Below are 17,446 nucleotides of genomic sequence, written 5' to 3' on the forward strand. Positions count from 1 at the left end.
GCAAATTATAATTAAAAGAAATTTATATAATATTATATAAATATATAAATAAATTATAAAAAATATAAATAAATATATAATTTATATATAATTATATATATATATAATTTATATATAATTATATATATATATAATTTATATAAATTTATTGTTTAAATTTTTATTTTGTATGTACATATATATAATTTGTGTTTTTCATATGTTATAGATCAACGCTTTGTATTATAGAACTCCGCACCGTATCGGTGAGTGTATTGCATGTATACATATATATGTACGTATAACATCTGTATATACAATAGATTAATCGCCAGAAATTAATTAGAGCGCAATTCCGAAAAAGGAGTTAAGAAATTATGTTAACTTTATGTAAAAAAAGATTTAAGAAAATAACATGTTGACTCTTTCAATAAAACAATAAAATACATAATTTTCTTTAAAAGAAAGAACTAAAAAAATATATGACAAGCAAATAAAAGTGTTAAATATTTTCGTTTTTCTTTTTGTTCATGTACATTTACATATTCGTGAACACGATTAAAACTTTCTGGCGATTATTTCTGATGTGTTATATATTAAAATATACAAATATTGTGCTATTATGAAATGGCTTACTCTAGAAACAAAATAATTTCTATTTGGCCCCGAAAAATTCGCCAAAACATAATACAATATTTAAATATATACTAAAAATTTAAAAATAAAACAAAATAATTTCGTATAAAAGAGTTATGTACAAGATCAAATCTCCAAGAATGCTCTCTAAGAAAGTTTCAAACCTCAAATTTAAGAGAGCCCTGATTTAAATTAATTGAAATTTAGGATATCCCTGAGATTATTTGAAATATTAGAAAAAATATCTCTTGACTTTTTCACACGAATTAGCATAGTAAAGGTAATGTCGATGTTCCGGAAGTTAGGAAGATGTCGGTGCTTCGCGTAGCGCAGAGCGCTCGTTAAGTGCCTTGGAATCCTATAACCCCTTCACAGGTTTCTATAGTACCCCATAAAGGTGTTATCCGTGTGCACGCAGCGTGATATTCGTATACGGGGTATTAGGTGGTCGGAAAAAATTCAGGACCGGTTTGATCCCGGAATAATCCGAGATGAACAATTTGCCTATTAACCATACCTTCATTTACATTTATTAGCCATTTCAATTATCTATTATAGTGGTGTTTTAACGTTAACGCGAAACCTGTGTCCAGTCAATAACGTCGATATAATTAGACGAATATATTTCAACATCGACACGCACAGCATATGCGTGGTCGACTGCTATCGAAAATAGACACACGGTGTGTGGTCCGTAAGCGAAGCTTTTTTAGCATCTTTGTAATTTTTAGAGAGAGATGTTATTAGAGAAAACAATGTTAATTAGATCAATGGGTGGAATCGATTTGAAATCTTTGAATTTCGTGGAAAATGCTTTCTTTATATTAATGAACAGAATATTTAGAAGTTATTAAATTACCGTACGATACCGTTAAACCCCGCATTCTGAATTATGCCACCGCAACATTTACCGCAATGTTAATCCGATCCTAGTGGAACCGGTGTAAAAATCCGAAACAGGCCGCAACAAAGAAGTTACGCTCGCGTCGACGATGATTCTTAAATACGAGACATTTCGTTCGTTCCAGACAGCTTATAATGCTGTAGCAATCTGCCTTTTATGCTTCTGGTATGTTTTCATACGATGTCGCTCGCGGTATCTTTGCATATAACGTTACGCAATTTCCATTACTAAAACTTTGAAAGTCGGGAAATTTAGAGTGCAGTTCAATTTTTCGCAGCGAACACGTGGGATACAACACAAAATTTTTCGATGGAAAAATTTCTAATCTTTATTTAAACAAGTTTTTTATCCTCGATAGCAAGAGAAAAAAATATTTAATGAAAATGCAACGTTATACATATTTCTCAAAAATTTAACAATCTATTGTTATGTTTATGAAGTCGGAAGATTTAGCATCCAATTTAATTTTAACGATATTATATCAAATTTCTAATCTCTATTCAAATATGATCAGAATTTCTTATTCTGAAAAAAAAGAAATAAAATTATGCCATGAAAATATTTAATAAAAATATGTGTGAAACATTATTTTAGCAAAATTTAATCATTTTTATTTCTGTATTTAGGTATATATAAAATCGGATAATTTAAAATATATCTCAATTTTCACCCATAAACACGACAGAAAAAAATTCTATTCTTTATCTACGCAATTTTTTCATCTCGATATGAAAAAAAATTGTGTTATGGGATTGTTCAATCAAAATTTAGCAAAACTCTTAAAGATTCAAATCTGGGAAGAATAAAGAAGGAATTTTTTCTCTTTAATCAGGGTAGAAATATTAAGAGTATAAACATTCAAAATGTGCTCTTTGACGAGCGCATTGACATTGCGAGTATCGAAAAGATCGAAAATCCTCTGTCCCTCGTGTTTACGACGAAACTACACGTGCACATTCGGGCGATTCACGAGGGGCAGATTCGGTCGGTCGGTGCCAAATTCGATTAGTCGATGACAATGAGCGCTGATGATCCCGCGTCTCGACACGAGAGCCACACAATGGCGTCGTCGGCGATTCACTCGTGTATCGCGCGAGGGTAAACTCGTACGTGGAACGTATATATATAGGGGTGGAACGGCCATAAAAATCCGCAGCATATGTCCCCGGGCTCAAGGACACCGCTGCCTATCCCGTGAAATCATTGTCGTCCACCTGATCTCCTTCTGTCGCGTATATATATGCGTACAGTGCGTGCACGCGTTTGCACGAATGCGTTCTACGTAATATAGTAATAGTAAATGTGAGTCACAGTGTAATCGCACGATACTAAACTGAGAATTACTCGAATAACCATAAAGTAGAACGATTAAAAGTAATGGCGTGTGTTGGTGTTTATCTGTTCGGAATAGAAATATTGGCGGAAACAGAAAATGTTTTTGTGGGAACAAAATTTAAAATAAAAAAAAAAAGAACTTGAATTAGATATGTTTTTGATATATATTTAAACACAAAGATATATTAAATATTTAAAAGGAAGGAATTATACAGAATCGTCTATTTAGAATTTTTTTTTTAATTTCTTTCTCAGAAATTTTTTTATTACTTTCTGTGTGAAGGGTACAATTGCGAGAGCTGGATATACGATTCTCTCCGACAAGATAGCCTCATTACTTTTGCATTTCTTTTCTAAGCTCGCGCACTAGAAAAAGTCAAGGTAAAGCGATAATGACAGTGGGTTAAAAAGAGTCAGATGTCTGACAGAAGTTCTTTCGAATGCATTCGCACGTAACTGGAGCGCGCACTTGTCACACACGTGTACGCTCACTTCTGGGTGAAGCATTGGACGGATATACCAAGTGCAGATTGTGCGTATGTGTTCTCTGTGCGCGTTTGAAGCGGATACACGCAGAGGGGAAACAGATGTTCTTTCGCGCATTAACATGCATGGCCGTGCCGGACCGATACTCACTCGATCAATTGGCATAATTAATTGCACGCTGCAGGGGGTTGGTCAGCAGCTCGGACACGGAATGAACGGCGTTCGTTTGAGCGAAAACGCAGATAACTCACTTATGTTCCGTTCGAGCGAACGTTCGCCGATTTCAGTCATCTCTATACGTGCATACGTTCGCCAATCTCCAATGGAAACGATATTGTTTATCTCGTTTCCACGAACGATAATAACTCTTCAACATATTGCTCGAAAACGAGATATAATTTTTATTCTTTTGCTTGATATTTCATCATCCCTTACGCGTATACAAAATTATTTCTATAATTTTATCTGCACACTATGTTTTGCATTCAATAAAGTTATTATTATTATGTATAGTCTTTCTTTATAATATAGGTTTCTCTGTCATACTTATATTCATAATCGTAAAATTTTTAAGCATTAGATTTATTAGATTTTTAAATTTAGAAAACTTGATATTTAAAAATTACAGAAAATTAAAAAGACACATTTTAAAACAAAACATGACTTTTGCTTAACAAAAAATGAATTTAACATTATCTTCAAATTTTCAATATTATATAAGTATCTCAATAATGAGTCTTCGAAATAAATATTCGAGCAAATAATAACAATAATAACTTTATCGGATGCAAACAACATTTTCAGTCATTCTCGCGTTCAAAGCCAATGCCATTAGGTCGGAAAGAGCGCGTGATCTCCGAGAAACCGAGTATATCGCGCCATCAAATAACTTTACGACATATACACGAGTGTGCTGTAAGCTTGTAAAGTCTTGGAGGAGATATCCGCCATTTATGGAGACATAACGTCCGACTTGGATGTGTCAGATACGACGATATCACCCAATCGCGAGCATGTGCCGAACCAAACTCCAAGAATGATGTGTTTTCGCGTTTCCCGTCTCTCTCCTTTTTCGTTCTCTCTCTCTCTCTCTCTCTTTCGTGGCAATATCTTCAGAAGACTCCCGAAAGTTGATCGAACGATATGTAACCAGCCGGTAGTGAGAGGTCCGGGATCCTCTCGTCGTCGTAAAGGCCAGCATCACCGCGAACAATCGAATCAATCCCTCGCTACATCATCGGGAACATTGACATGCATTCGGTAACCAGCTGACGAAGGAATCGCGATTCATCGTTTGTTGAGTAAAACGCGGTCGAAGATTCCTCCGAACCGCGAAGACGGGCGAGCATTGATTTCTTCCTCAATGTTCTTTACGATGGCGATAGGCGAACGGAAGCCGAGCGTTCTAAGTAGGTCGAGGCACGCGAGGGGATCGAGAGATATCGGCCGAAATTAAGAAGGAAGAAAGGAGCGGCCACCGGCGCGATATCGGCTCGCGAAAGAAATATTGCTCGCGCGGATCGAGTCGAATCGATATCTTGATATCTACCACTGTCGGTTTTCGTTAGAAAAATAGCTCGTCCCGTCAGCTCGCGAACGTTATTGGAGAATTATAGCGTTTAACTCTTTTAAGCTTCCGGATAGCAATCGTTTAATCTTTAAGTAGCCTTAGTTAGAAATTAAAATATCTCGATTGGATATTTTACATACAACTTTATAATATTCACATCTAAGATTATTACCAAGTCTGAAATTACAATTTTATTAAAACACGTTGTAATATTCGATGTATCTAATTAAAAAGGTAACTTTTTAAACTAATATAATTAATAATTGAATTAATGATTACTAGTTAAATTATATTAATTTTATCATCTCAAAATGAATTTAGATAGTAATTAAAAAATAGCGTAATAAGTTCATCAAAATAGTATATTTACAAAGTTTCATAATTTCTTAAAAATAATAAATTAAAAAGGCTGATATATAAGTACAAAATCGGGCAGATATAGGCGCTAAAATAAAATAAAATAATTATTTTGTAAAAAAAAAACAAAATTTCCTCGTAAGTGTAAATCGAGAAGGAATTTTTCGAAAGGAATTTAGCTCATTCTCGGAGAAAAATACCGACAACGTTAGACATGTCATCGCGGAGTAGAAGAACGGGCAAAGTTTCCGGAAACTCGTGTTTCTTCGATTGCCGTCGCATTATTGACGTGGCCGCGGTTCGCGGAAGTAAGCGGAAATGTATAAAGTACGGCCAAAGTTTTGGTTCGCGTGCCGCAGATAATGCATAAGAATGCGATTTGACGAGGTATGCGATGCAATTACGTCGGGGCGCGACCGTCCCGCGCGTTGTAATTTTCGAAGTAGATCGTCGCATAAAGAGAAGGACGTTGAAGGAATAAACTCGCGGTGGTTAGGCAGATATCGCGCGGTTGCACAATGCGGCCATTAGCGCACACACCGGTTATCCATTTTTTTTTTAATCCGACCCGGTTGTGCAGTCGCGAGACCACACCGGAGTCACGTGAAGCCTTTCGCCTTAGCCGGTTAACAGATTTTCAGAAGCAGTTAAGCTCGTTTTCTGGGAATTTTGAGACGGGTAATCTCGCGCTGCATTTACATTTCATATATCAGACGAACGTAAAAGAGAGTTTCCTATAACTGGATGCACGCCATTTCCGAGCCATTTCCGACTGTTTTCTCAAAATCTGGGTAAACATCGCCAGACTTATTCGAAATAATAATTTGCGCTGTCGGCCGATAAAAATTTCTACATCAAAACGTCAAATATAAAAATCATATTCCGACCATTAAAAGTAAAATAGATTTTAAATTTAATTTCTGAAATCGAAAAATTATATATTTTTAATGTCCACCGATAATTCATGTAATTCGCAAAAGTTTTCACGGAAATATGCACACATGGTTCCATTGTAGCGTATAAGGGGGTGAGTATGAATACGTAATACCTAGCATAGTTGATACGATTCGAAAGGTCGGCGGCCGCAAATAGTTTCCTTTGAAGGTTTCCTATGACCGACGTACAATGACGTCGCATTTGCATCGTCATAGAATATGCTATCGTCATTGAGACGTCATAGAGCGCAACATTCGTCATAGGTCGGTAATAGTGGCAATCGATCCGCGTATGGCATTCGGAGTTATATACCCCGCGACTGTGTTATGCGGCTATCAAACGGAAAATGGAAAATATCGCCTCGGCGAGAAATTCTCGCATTTCAGGAAATATCACCGTCAAATATATGCATTATGTTGCAACGTGCATTATGCGCAACGCGATAATTCTCCCTTTGCAAGACAGAATCGAGTTATTTATTATGTGTTTATTCGACAAAGTTTTATGGAGAAAGAGAGAAGGGTGGGATAATTAATTAACTCTGTGAAAATCTCTGCCACATATCTGCTATCTACGATAAATCGTACATTTATACATTAATTCTGAAATTATCTATTCGCGAATACCTGATGCTTTATAATCGCGCACATTCGTCGGGGATTTGTCTACGGTGGAAAAGTTCGAACGCGAGATGATATCGACGACAGGATATCGCGCGACAACGCGTGTAATCCTTCCGTGACGGTGCTCGTTCGCGGAACGTTTCATTCGCCGAATGTGTGTCGAAGGGTGGAAATAAATTTGCAGAAGAACGGACGGACGTCGATGCACATATTGTTGTACTCGGAATCGTAACTATTTATATTAAGAGGACAGTTCGATAATTATCGTACCGGCCTTTGCGCAGTTTGTATAGTTAATTGAGAAATTGCCATATATATTTGTCTTTAAAATGCGCCAATTGTAAAAAGTTATTTTTACTTGCATTATATTTTTTTCTACTTTTGTCTCTCATCTACGCGTGAAAATGTTTCAAGACAGATTTATGTTTTCTTTAGGACAATTTTATTAGCAATTTATCTCTTCCAGAGATTGAATTAGTTTCATTTTTAGTTGATTTCTCATAATGCAAGCTTTGATAATATTAAATTTTAAAGATACGAGTAAGGTAGATCGCTGAGACCGAGGATTTTATTTTATTCTACATTCATCTTTAAATGGGTTTTATTTCGATATTAGGAGTTGAATTTGAGTCTCGTTTATAAAGATGTTTAACATGAAATATCGAAAAGCTGCGAAACACAATGACATTCGACGGTATTTTTGCTGAGAAAGTATCGTCTCGAAATTGATCAAAGAATGCGCAGAAACGAGAAGAAACGCGATGAATCTAAGCTCCGAACATTACGACTTGAAACGATCGCATGATTTCTAGTGGAATAGCCAGCGGATTTCATAAGCGTTAAGGGTGCAGGCACAGGGAGCTGTAGAATAGGAGATGGGGGGATGAAGGGGGCGAGCAGGGAGCAAAACGACGGGAGGAATCAACCCCCGTATTCCGCGATCGTGACGTTCGAGGGGAGGAAGCCCGCGTTTCGTCCTCCAATGGCCGCCGGATAAGGCAAATCGGCGCTCGTTATCCGCACGCGATTTCTTTTCCGCGAACCGCCTATCGCAGCGGAATCGACGTTTATCGTGCCGCTTTTTTTTTCTTTTTTTTTCTTTTTTTTTTACCGACCAACCAACGGCGGTAAATCGACATACATACAAACATATATAATTCGGAACTAATTACCGAGAGAATAATAATCGCGGCCCGGTCCGAGAGATCGGATAATTTCAAATTCCGGGAATTACGACGAAAAAAATAATAAATGACGTATATATAGCGGCGATCGAACTTAAGGGCAATTTTCGACACACGCCGTAAACGTTGTCGAATTATCGCGCCCCTCCGATATCCGCGATGTCGTCGCGACGCTTGTTTAAACGCAATATTTGCACGATTACCTTGCCGGTTTCTGTTTATCACGATTTTGAATTAATTATACCGTGCAATGAATAAAGCGCTGATGATAGAAATATATCTCGTCGAATAAGACCGAGATCAAACCTCTAATTGGCTCGTATATATTTTAAAGATGTTAAAAAGATGTAATGTTACGTAAGGAGAAACGATAATGTATATTTAAAAAAATTAGAATTTTTATGCAATGTTTTGCATAATTATGATAATTTTTCCATATGTGTATGAGTGAAATTTTTTCTTCGTTTTGCAAAATTTCTACATTCTGAAGTATAAAAGTAGAAAAAAATAGCCTGAGAACTTTATTATAGAATAACGGAGTTAATTAAGGGTTGATTTATTTATCAATAATTTACAACGAATTTGATTAAAATTATAAAAACTTTTCATCGAGTCAATTAAAATTATCTCCTTTTTTTCTTGAAATTAGATTGACTGAAAATTGAACTCTCCTCTTAGCTCTTTCTCTCGTGACTTTTTTCCAATGACGTGATCGCGGATCGGGCTCCACGTGGGCGGCCCGTCTCGACACGTGAAGTGTACGACGTCGGACATGACGGGAGACAGTGGGGTCCCACAGTAGAGTCAATTGGCGCCTTGAAGTGGTCAGCCATCGCACGCACGAAGCGACTCCGTCAGGTACGCGGCACAAGGTCTCTCTTGTCTCTTGCCGAGTCGACGCGGACTTCTGGGAACACCGGTGCACGATCGGTGATTCTAGACAGCACCGTTATTGTTTCCACCGCGTTAAAAATACCTCGCTCAGGCACGCCATTATCTTCGCGGCTGATGCACGCGCGTCTTTTTTCCCCTCCTCGTCGGCGAGACCGCGTCTCATCCCGACCTCATCTTCGTCACGGGACATAAGTGCAGCGGGATATCTCGAGAAGATCGAGTAGTCGCGTCTAGGAATAAACGAAAAGCGCGATCTCTCCAAGTCGTCGAGTCTAATTATGGGTAGGATTCTTAAGAGGAAGCGTTTTCATTTTGGAAGATGATGAGAAGATTACGAGTAAGAGACAATTTACAGATATTTCGACGCGTGGGATCTATGCTGATTTTTTTAAATAACTGATTACTAGAGATTCTATTTTGCATTGAATTTTTTAATTTCGAGACTTTCAAAGTATTTCACATGATTATTCCTTCATATAAATATTTGTTATTTAAATCGTCGTAAAAATTGTGTTAATAAAACTTTATCTATAAAAAAGTATAAAATCGTAAGAAAATAACAACCAATCTACGCTGAAAGATGTCACCTCGTGAAACCCGATGACATTCTGGATTCGTCACGGCGAACAGGAAGTCGCGCGAATAAAAGATGACGAGAGACGGAACGAAAAGACCGAATAGCAGAAAACATCTCGTCTCTTCATTTCGTATATAGAAAAGTCAGCGGTAAAATTGACCCCATATGCTCGTGTCATCTGGTGAAAAGCATAGCACGTGACTGTATATCTTCGATTTCTCTCCCTCTCTTTCTTTTTTTTTTTTTTTTTTTCTCGTTACCGAATAAGACTATAGACTATAGTATTTCCGATGAAACTTTTCGAGGGGTCTAGCACGTACATTTATCTTTTGCTGCTACTTTGTATCTTTACTTCATCTTTTAAAAACAAATTCAATCCACAAGTTCAAATATTTTACACTCAATTTTGTCAACTTCTTATTTACAATTTTTATTTATACGTTGACAGGTCGCAATTTGCATGTTAAACAATTCTACTCAGAGTATAAGTTAATATTATATAATTAATGAAATTATATAAAATTATATTAATTCTATAAAATTATATTCTCTCAGAGTATCATAATTCTCCACGTTCTCTCACTTGCTTCATCGAATCGTGAAAGGAACCGCGTAGATCTGCCTCTGCAGCGACATGCGGGAAAACAATCGGGAGCAACGGAAAACTTGGCTCGTCTTAACTGCCTAGAGTCGACGTGCGCTTTTACCGCCATCAACCCCGTTCCACAAGTCTTGCAGACCCCCGACCAGATCTCCTACTCCGGGAACCGTCCGCTTTGTTCGTCGTCTTTATTGCTCTTTCTTCCTCTTTCTCTCTCTCCTCTCATGGAGAGCCGACCACGATATTTCGACAATGGAAACTGCGCGAGGTCGCATCTCTCTCATTCGACCTCGTTCGGGACGAGACTCCCGAAATCTGTTCTCTCGACAAACCCGCCGTCGTCGCACCTCGTCTTTCCGCCTCTCTTTCCCTTCTTCGTCGTCATCGTCGTCGACGTGTTCTACTCTCCGTGTCGCGGTCGAGATGCACATTGAGCGTTTTATATCCTTCCTTCCTTCGCTTCCATCTTCTTTCATTGCGCGAGTCACAAATTCGGGACACAAAGAATGTCGAAGTAATTTTTCTTGACATTTCGCCGGTTAATTCTTTCGATTTTCATGGTGCGGTGGTATTTTCTGGCTTTTATAATAATTGCAGCGACATTTGACCGTCGCTGCTTCGATGAATCGATATTTTAGCTGATTGTTAATGAAATATTGCTGTCAAAAGTCAAAACTCATGTTTTAATCGAGATTCTTTATATTTGTACGAGAAAAAAAAATGTTATCGCATATACAGCGTTATTTCTCATTGTTTCTTATTTTACAATATAATTTTTATTTTACAGAATTTTACATATTGTATTTTACAAAGTGATACGAGGTTGAATCTATTAAACGGAAACGATAACATACAGAGTTCGGGAAAAAAAATAAATTTATATCTGTGCGCGATATCTATCGGTTGTATTGAACTTTTTTGAATATCTTCAGCAATATATGGGGAATTTTGCATATAAATTTTTTTGTTTTTCTCTTTTTTTGTGTGTCGACACAGTACACGCAGTCCGCCGACATCTATATGGAAATTTGCACTACAAATTACAACAATTTCCATGGTATTTCCGGCATGGATGCACGTAACTTTATATTCATGCTTTGTTAAGACGCGATAGAGTAAAATTACATGAGAAAATTAATATAATCTATATATTGTGACGATCTAGTTGCTATATTGAACGAAAAAAAAATTGCAAAGTTTTTGCTGTTAGTGTTTGCTGTTAGTTTTGAGAAAAATGAAGAGATAAATGCATATTGTGTTTTACGATAAAAATTTTAGCATATTTTTTAGAAAAAAGTTTTTATATATATTTTCGAGAATGTAAACTATATATTTATCTACTCTTGTACGGGTTTTTAACGTGAAAATGAAAGCAATCTCCGTGCTTGATGCATTGTACATAAAATAATGAAATTATTAACATGGCGGATCTTTTTCCCCCATTTTCCTGTCCATTTTCTGTTCATCATATTTTTCCGAACGATATCATGAGCGCGTTTTGGAGCGTTATAATCCAGCTATCACGTAATGGCCAATGAAAATAAATATTCGTACATTACTAAAATAATTACCGCAACGTAACCGCAGCATTGTTGTATATTTTTCTATATGGTTATCACATTTTATATATATATATATATATATATATATATATATATACGTGTGTATGCGTGCGTACACATATGTGCGCGAGATTATGTGACAAAGTTACAAATACCGTTCTCTGGCGCAATTCGCGTCGAAAGCGACCGTATTTATATGCAAAAAAATGCACGCAAAAAGATTCCAACGCTCGGCGTCCTCGCAATAAAACAGCGATATAAATTACATATTCTATCTCGCATTTCAAACGCCATCTCCCACCATCTCGTCGTTTTCGCTCAAGTTTTTCGCAGCAGTATAAACCGTGCGTACGTTCCTTTTTTTTTCCCTTCTCGCTTTATACGTATTCATCGCGACCTCGCGGAATGTCCATAAATCCAGCGGATAAAAATAATTACAGGACGGTTTCTTCATATCGTTTAAAGTTAATTTTCCTTTGCGAATATATATACATACATATATGCTTTGCAATTCTTTCACTCTTGCCAGCGTTAAATGCCTGGATAATCGTCGGATCAAAATTTTGACGGAAAATTAAGTATTTTAAGATTGATGAGAAAGATTTTTTTCTCTCTTTACGTCGTAATACCGAGCCAATATTTCATATTTACTTTACGTATTCCTTTTTTTCTCTTTTACAAAAACATCTACTTTTTACAACATGTACAATTTTACGGTTTCTTTCTATGCGCTCTTATTAAAAGTGATGCACAGATCAAATGTATACGGAACACTGATTCCGCCGATATCCGTCATTAAAATCCGGTATCCGTCATTAAAGCGCAGTCATCTCGTTAACGGAATTATCCAAGATGTCCCGGTGGCGCGCGATATCCCGTGTAATTCCATTAACCATTCCATCCCATCAGGCAAAGGGTGGCTCCGGAGCAGTTCCGAACGGGTCGATAGCGCATCAGAGCAGCTTTCCCCGATCGGCGTGTCCTTCCGATAAATAATCGCTACTCGTGTCGTCGCACTTACTCGTCTGCCCTGTCAGTAGGACGGAGTACATTTCGGCGTGACACGGCCGCGTCATGTCATGCGACACGCGCGCGTCACGAACGTGACGTTGTGGGGCCCCCTGACGATTCTCTTTCTCTTTCGTGTGCACTCTCCTCCTCCCTCTGTGCACCGAGTGCCGCTGGTGCGCCTGCCCGCATTGTTCCATGCCCTCGTACGTCGTCATACCTTGTCAGCTTAATTATACGCGGACACCCTGTACGAGCTTGTCGTTATGCCGGAATTACGCGCCGCGCAATCTGCAATTGACACGGCCTTCACGGCGTCCCTGAAGCCTAGAAGGTTTGAGGTGCAAACACGCCCGAGGACGGTTTTATCGGTATACGAAAATATTTTAAGAGACGAACAGAGATTTGGATATAGATCCTTCTATCAGAGATATTTGTACAGTTTTTTTGGAACATTTTTACGTTTTTTTAATCCTGATTTTATATTTCGAGCTGGAATGGTTTCCCTTCTCCGTATTTGGAGATATAAATTAATATTACATATACTTTTGAAACACATAAAGTCGATTTTTACGGTAAAGTTTAATTTGCAGAAAGGAAAAGAGTTTACAACATTTTTACGCGATTCTCGGTCTCTGAATGTACGATTTCCGCACTGATCGCGCGAGTTTTATTTTAGATTTATACACGTGCACCAGAACGAAAGGAGCGTGGATGCATAAAACCGCTGGAAAGATTTCCTGGCGATACTATCGTGCAAAAAAGCTATCTGCGGTATTATTTTGTAAACGAGAAAAAAAAAAAAGAGAAAAGAACGAAATGTAACCTGGAGAGAGAACGAGACTATCGAGTTCAGTAGCTTGATTCACGATCCGGATCTCGATTTCCTCCGAGGTCGCACTAATTAACGGATGCAGAACTGCTTCGAGAAGCGGCGCCCTTCATTGAGATCGGCGCAACCTCTGGAAAGAAGTTATAGAACGTATTGAGAAAGACAAAGGCGCGCAAACTCCAGAAACGAAGCTCTTGAAAACAAACATAAATTAATGCGATATTTCAGACGCGATTTATCTTTACGGGCATGAAAGGGGGGATGATACTAAAATCTCTGCACCGGTCGTTTCGTAAAAATTTATTCTCGATGTCACATCCGATTGCGAGTTCGCATTTGGATGATACGCGCAAATCTTTTTTTTTTTTTTTTTTTTTCCTTTCCATCTGACAACCTCAATTATCGTGTAATATTTTATTGCTATTGCTTTGAATCTTTTAACGGGGGGAAATCTGGTGGAAATTGCTGCGTAGAGATTTGCACGCGAGAGAGGATTAATCGTACTTTATGAACACACGCTGGCACGTTTAAACAACTGTCGCGCGCATTTCTGCGCGGATCTCTCGATCCGGCGTTCCGTGTCGCGCTATTTATTCATGCGCTGCAAATAAAACAGGAGGGCGATCGACCGATGTGCGCGCGCGCGCGAGCATGGCAAATTTCGCATGATGGAGATGAAAAGTGACGACAGCTAATTTTATGATTTTCCCTGATTAATCCATCCCGTCAAAATCCACTCGGCCAATGGGGTTGGGCGGGCAGATAGTTATATCGATGACACATCGTTGAAAAAGTTTTGGTAAAATATGACACGTAGCTTCATGCTCCATCATCCATTCGACGAATATGATTTATATATCATCCGAGCTCTCCCTCTCCTCGCTTGCGCACCGTTCGTTTATATTTTAAAATCGACGAACGACAAAATTAATATATCATCAAAATATGCTCGCGACTGGTACTTCATATATTTTTTACTCGCTCATTAAATGCTCGACATCAGAAAGGATCTCGCGTAATGAATCCCGACGCGGGGCGAAGGATTAAAATATTAAACGCGGAACGACGATGCCGGGAGACAGTTTTCAGTCGCTGGTACGTGACGTCGTACGACAGAGGAGAATTTGCCGGCGGCAAAAATAGCCCCCGCGTGCCAAGGGATGGATGGTGATGTGAAGAAAGCTCGTCGGTGAAGTCGCGATGAAAACTGGAGCGAAGAATCGTTGGGAAAGAAGACGAAGGGACGCAATCGCGCGCGTAATAATGACCAAGACTAGAGAGACACACTATCGACGGGGTAAATTTGATTTGTCGCACGTCTTGGCAGAGTCTCTTCTTCGTAACACTTACGTAAGAGAAGCGATGGAAAACAGATAATCTAATATGAAAGAAAGTCAGTATATTAATAGCATGATTTTTTATAAAAGCGATTAAACTCCGGGATGCGTGCGCTCGTCGAATAATTAAAAAGGGATATTTATATACGAGGTCTGTCGAAGCAGCTGGATTTAATTCGTGCGGAAACGGACGGCTAAATTAACGAATTTAGGTTATTAGATTACGTGATTTAGAAGAAAGATATAAAAATCGAACTTGTGAAAGAAGCTTAATCTCTACGAATCTGACAAAACGCGCTTTCCTTAACGATGCAAAGTCGTGTCTTTTACGGGAGAGTGTCGTAAAAAGGATGGCAGTGGTGAGAGAGATACCGGATTAGTTTATGCGCGGACAGGGAAACATTTAAATTGCACAGAAAGAGACGCGTATCACGTTATATACGCGACACGCTCTGATGTGGTCGCGACAGCTGGATGGCTCCCGTCTTCTGGTTTCTCTATTCCACATCCTCGTTCTTCGACCGTACAGGGTGTCTCGAGAATATTGTGTAACGCGATAATTCACCGTTGACTTCATCCGGAGCTTTCGCGTCGTAAACTTTAATAAAATTAATTTAAAAAATTATAAGAACTTTACTTAATAAAAATTTGTGAATTTTAGGCCCTGCGCACAATAGAGAAAATATTAGGAATAAATATGAAATATTAGGAATAAGAATTATTTTAAAATAATAAAATCGAAAAAAACTGATGTAAAAATACAAATTCGAGTGTAAAGGATTAGTAAGGGCTAATAACCTAGTAAGAGCTCGTTATACCTGAATTTATATTTTTATATCAGAGTTTCTTTGATTTTATTATTTTAAAATAATTCCTATTCCTAATATTTTCTCTATTGTGCGCAGGGCCTAAGTCTTCAAAGATTCGACGGTTTAAAGATTTAGTTGAAAATCTATGGATCTAAAAATTCGAGAGAAATAATCAATAATAATTAATATCAATAATAACATATATAGTTTTTCATTTCAAAAATTCAAGATTTATTCCAAAAATGCGAGCAGTGGATTGACAATTTTATCATTTTTAGATATATACCTTTCAATTATATATTTTACATTTAATTTAGTTTCGATTTCTCATCTTTTATTATCCTCGAGACTCTAGACCGTCAATAACTTATAAATTATATCCTCTTTTTACATCGATGTCGATGAAAACGAGCGAAGCTTAAATTCGTTCCAAAAATACATTGTCACAGATACATATATATGTATTTTTAGAGCACCCCGTATAGATCGCTTCGCTTCTTCGCGTCGTGCCGCGTGTTCCGCGAGCGGGCTAAACACAATCGTTTGTATCGGTGAACTCGTAACTGTCCGTGCTTCCGTCGTAGTGATTTACGTACTGCCGAGGTGGATGTAGGGATGCAGGAGGAAGAGAGAAACGAAGCGAGAAAGAGTGCGAGAGCACGTGGCCGCCTTCGGCTTAACGGTGACTTAATCTTATTTGCTGTCCGGCATCGCGCCGGAGAGTGGGCGACACAACGACGTGGGCTTCGCGATTACGCGGCGACACCGATCGTCGTCGACCGGAGCTTACTATAAATCAGGAACGTTCGAGATATGTGGTCTTAAACTTATTGTTAGTAAATTAAATCTAGATTGTATATCATAATCAAAGAATCAAATTTGATGTAAAGAATGTGATTTTATGTGACATGCGAGAGACATCATCAAACATTTAATGAATATTTATCATCATCAAACATTTAATGAATATTTATACCAACCTACTCCTACTCTTTTTTAATTAACTATAAATATTTTTTCAAAACATATGAAATATATATATTTATAAAATATATAATTTTTTTTTTTTTTTTTTTTTTTTTTTTTAAATAAATTGAAAGGCATAATTAAGGTAAATGTTACTTCTATAAGAATTTAAAATAATAAAGATGAAAGCGCATCTTGTAGAATATATTGAGAAATTTAATTTTTTTAAATTGAAAACACTTTTTGGATTGTAGCATAGATACGCTGCTCTTAGCTTGCACTTTGCTAGAAAAAAAGCACGAGCTAAAGAAAAAATGATCTGCATGCGAAACTCTTCATCCTTTACATAGAGAATACGCTTATCCTAATGCACTTCTTCGTATTACGTTAATATTCTTTTGTAAGACACACACACACTTACATAAATAGCGATATAACTGCATAACATTCAACGTTGAAGAAGTACGCGGCGTCGAGAAAGAAAGAAAGCGCTGTTTGAGTTTCGAGCTTATATAACGGCTTCGTGATAGTAGATGATTAAACGAGTTCTCATCGAGTTGCAAAATTATCTGCGTATCGTCCGGCGCTCAAGGCTCCTCGCGGTTCGTAAATCTACTTTGAGCGCGCGCCCAAGCGCCGTAATTTCGTTCCAGGAACGACGGTCGTTGTCGTCGTCTTCGCCGTCGACCCCGAGGAGAGAGAGACGTCTCACGGTTCCGGGCGTCGTCACGGTCCCGAGCTCTCCCCGCCGACGGCGAACCTCGTTGCCCGCTTAACAGAGACGTCTCGATTCGCTCGCCGTGTGGCGGAACCGTGAAAATCGCCGTGCGTGTCCGCGAAACGACAAAAG

At 38.0% G+C, this 17,446-nt stretch overlaps 1 protein-coding gene and 1 long non-coding RNA gene across 6 annotated transcripts in view; one reads left to right on the forward strand and one right to left on the reverse strand.

Annotated features, from left to right (window-relative positions):
- Positions 1-17,446, forward strand: part of Pxb (putative Hedgehog signaling attenuator pxb) — a 499,142-nt gene that overhangs the window by 324,493 nt on the left and 157,203 nt on the right. The window contains exon 1 of one of the 5 annotated variants that reach the window (XM_083034390.1): positions 209-245. The exons of the other annotated variants lie outside the window; for them this stretch is intronic. The gene's annotated coding sequence lies outside the window, so the exon portion shown is untranslated. Of the gene's footprint in view, positions 1-208; positions 246-17,446 lie in introns of those variants that run through there. 5 annotated transcript variants of the gene reach the window in all.
- LOC145934114 (uncharacterized) overlaps positions 1-17,446 on the reverse strand; it is a 162,933-nt gene that overhangs the window by 23,258 nt on the left and 122,229 nt on the right. The window lies entirely within an intron of this gene.

This window comes from Prenolepis imparis, unplaced genomic scaffold, assembly GCF_030444845.1.
Source record: "Prenolepis imparis isolate NDT839.2.m4 unplaced genomic scaffold, iyPreImpa1.0 SCAF_3, whole genome shotgun sequence".
Lineage (NCBI taxonomy): Eukaryota > Metazoa > Arthropoda > Insecta > Hymenoptera > Formicidae > Prenolepis > Prenolepis imparis.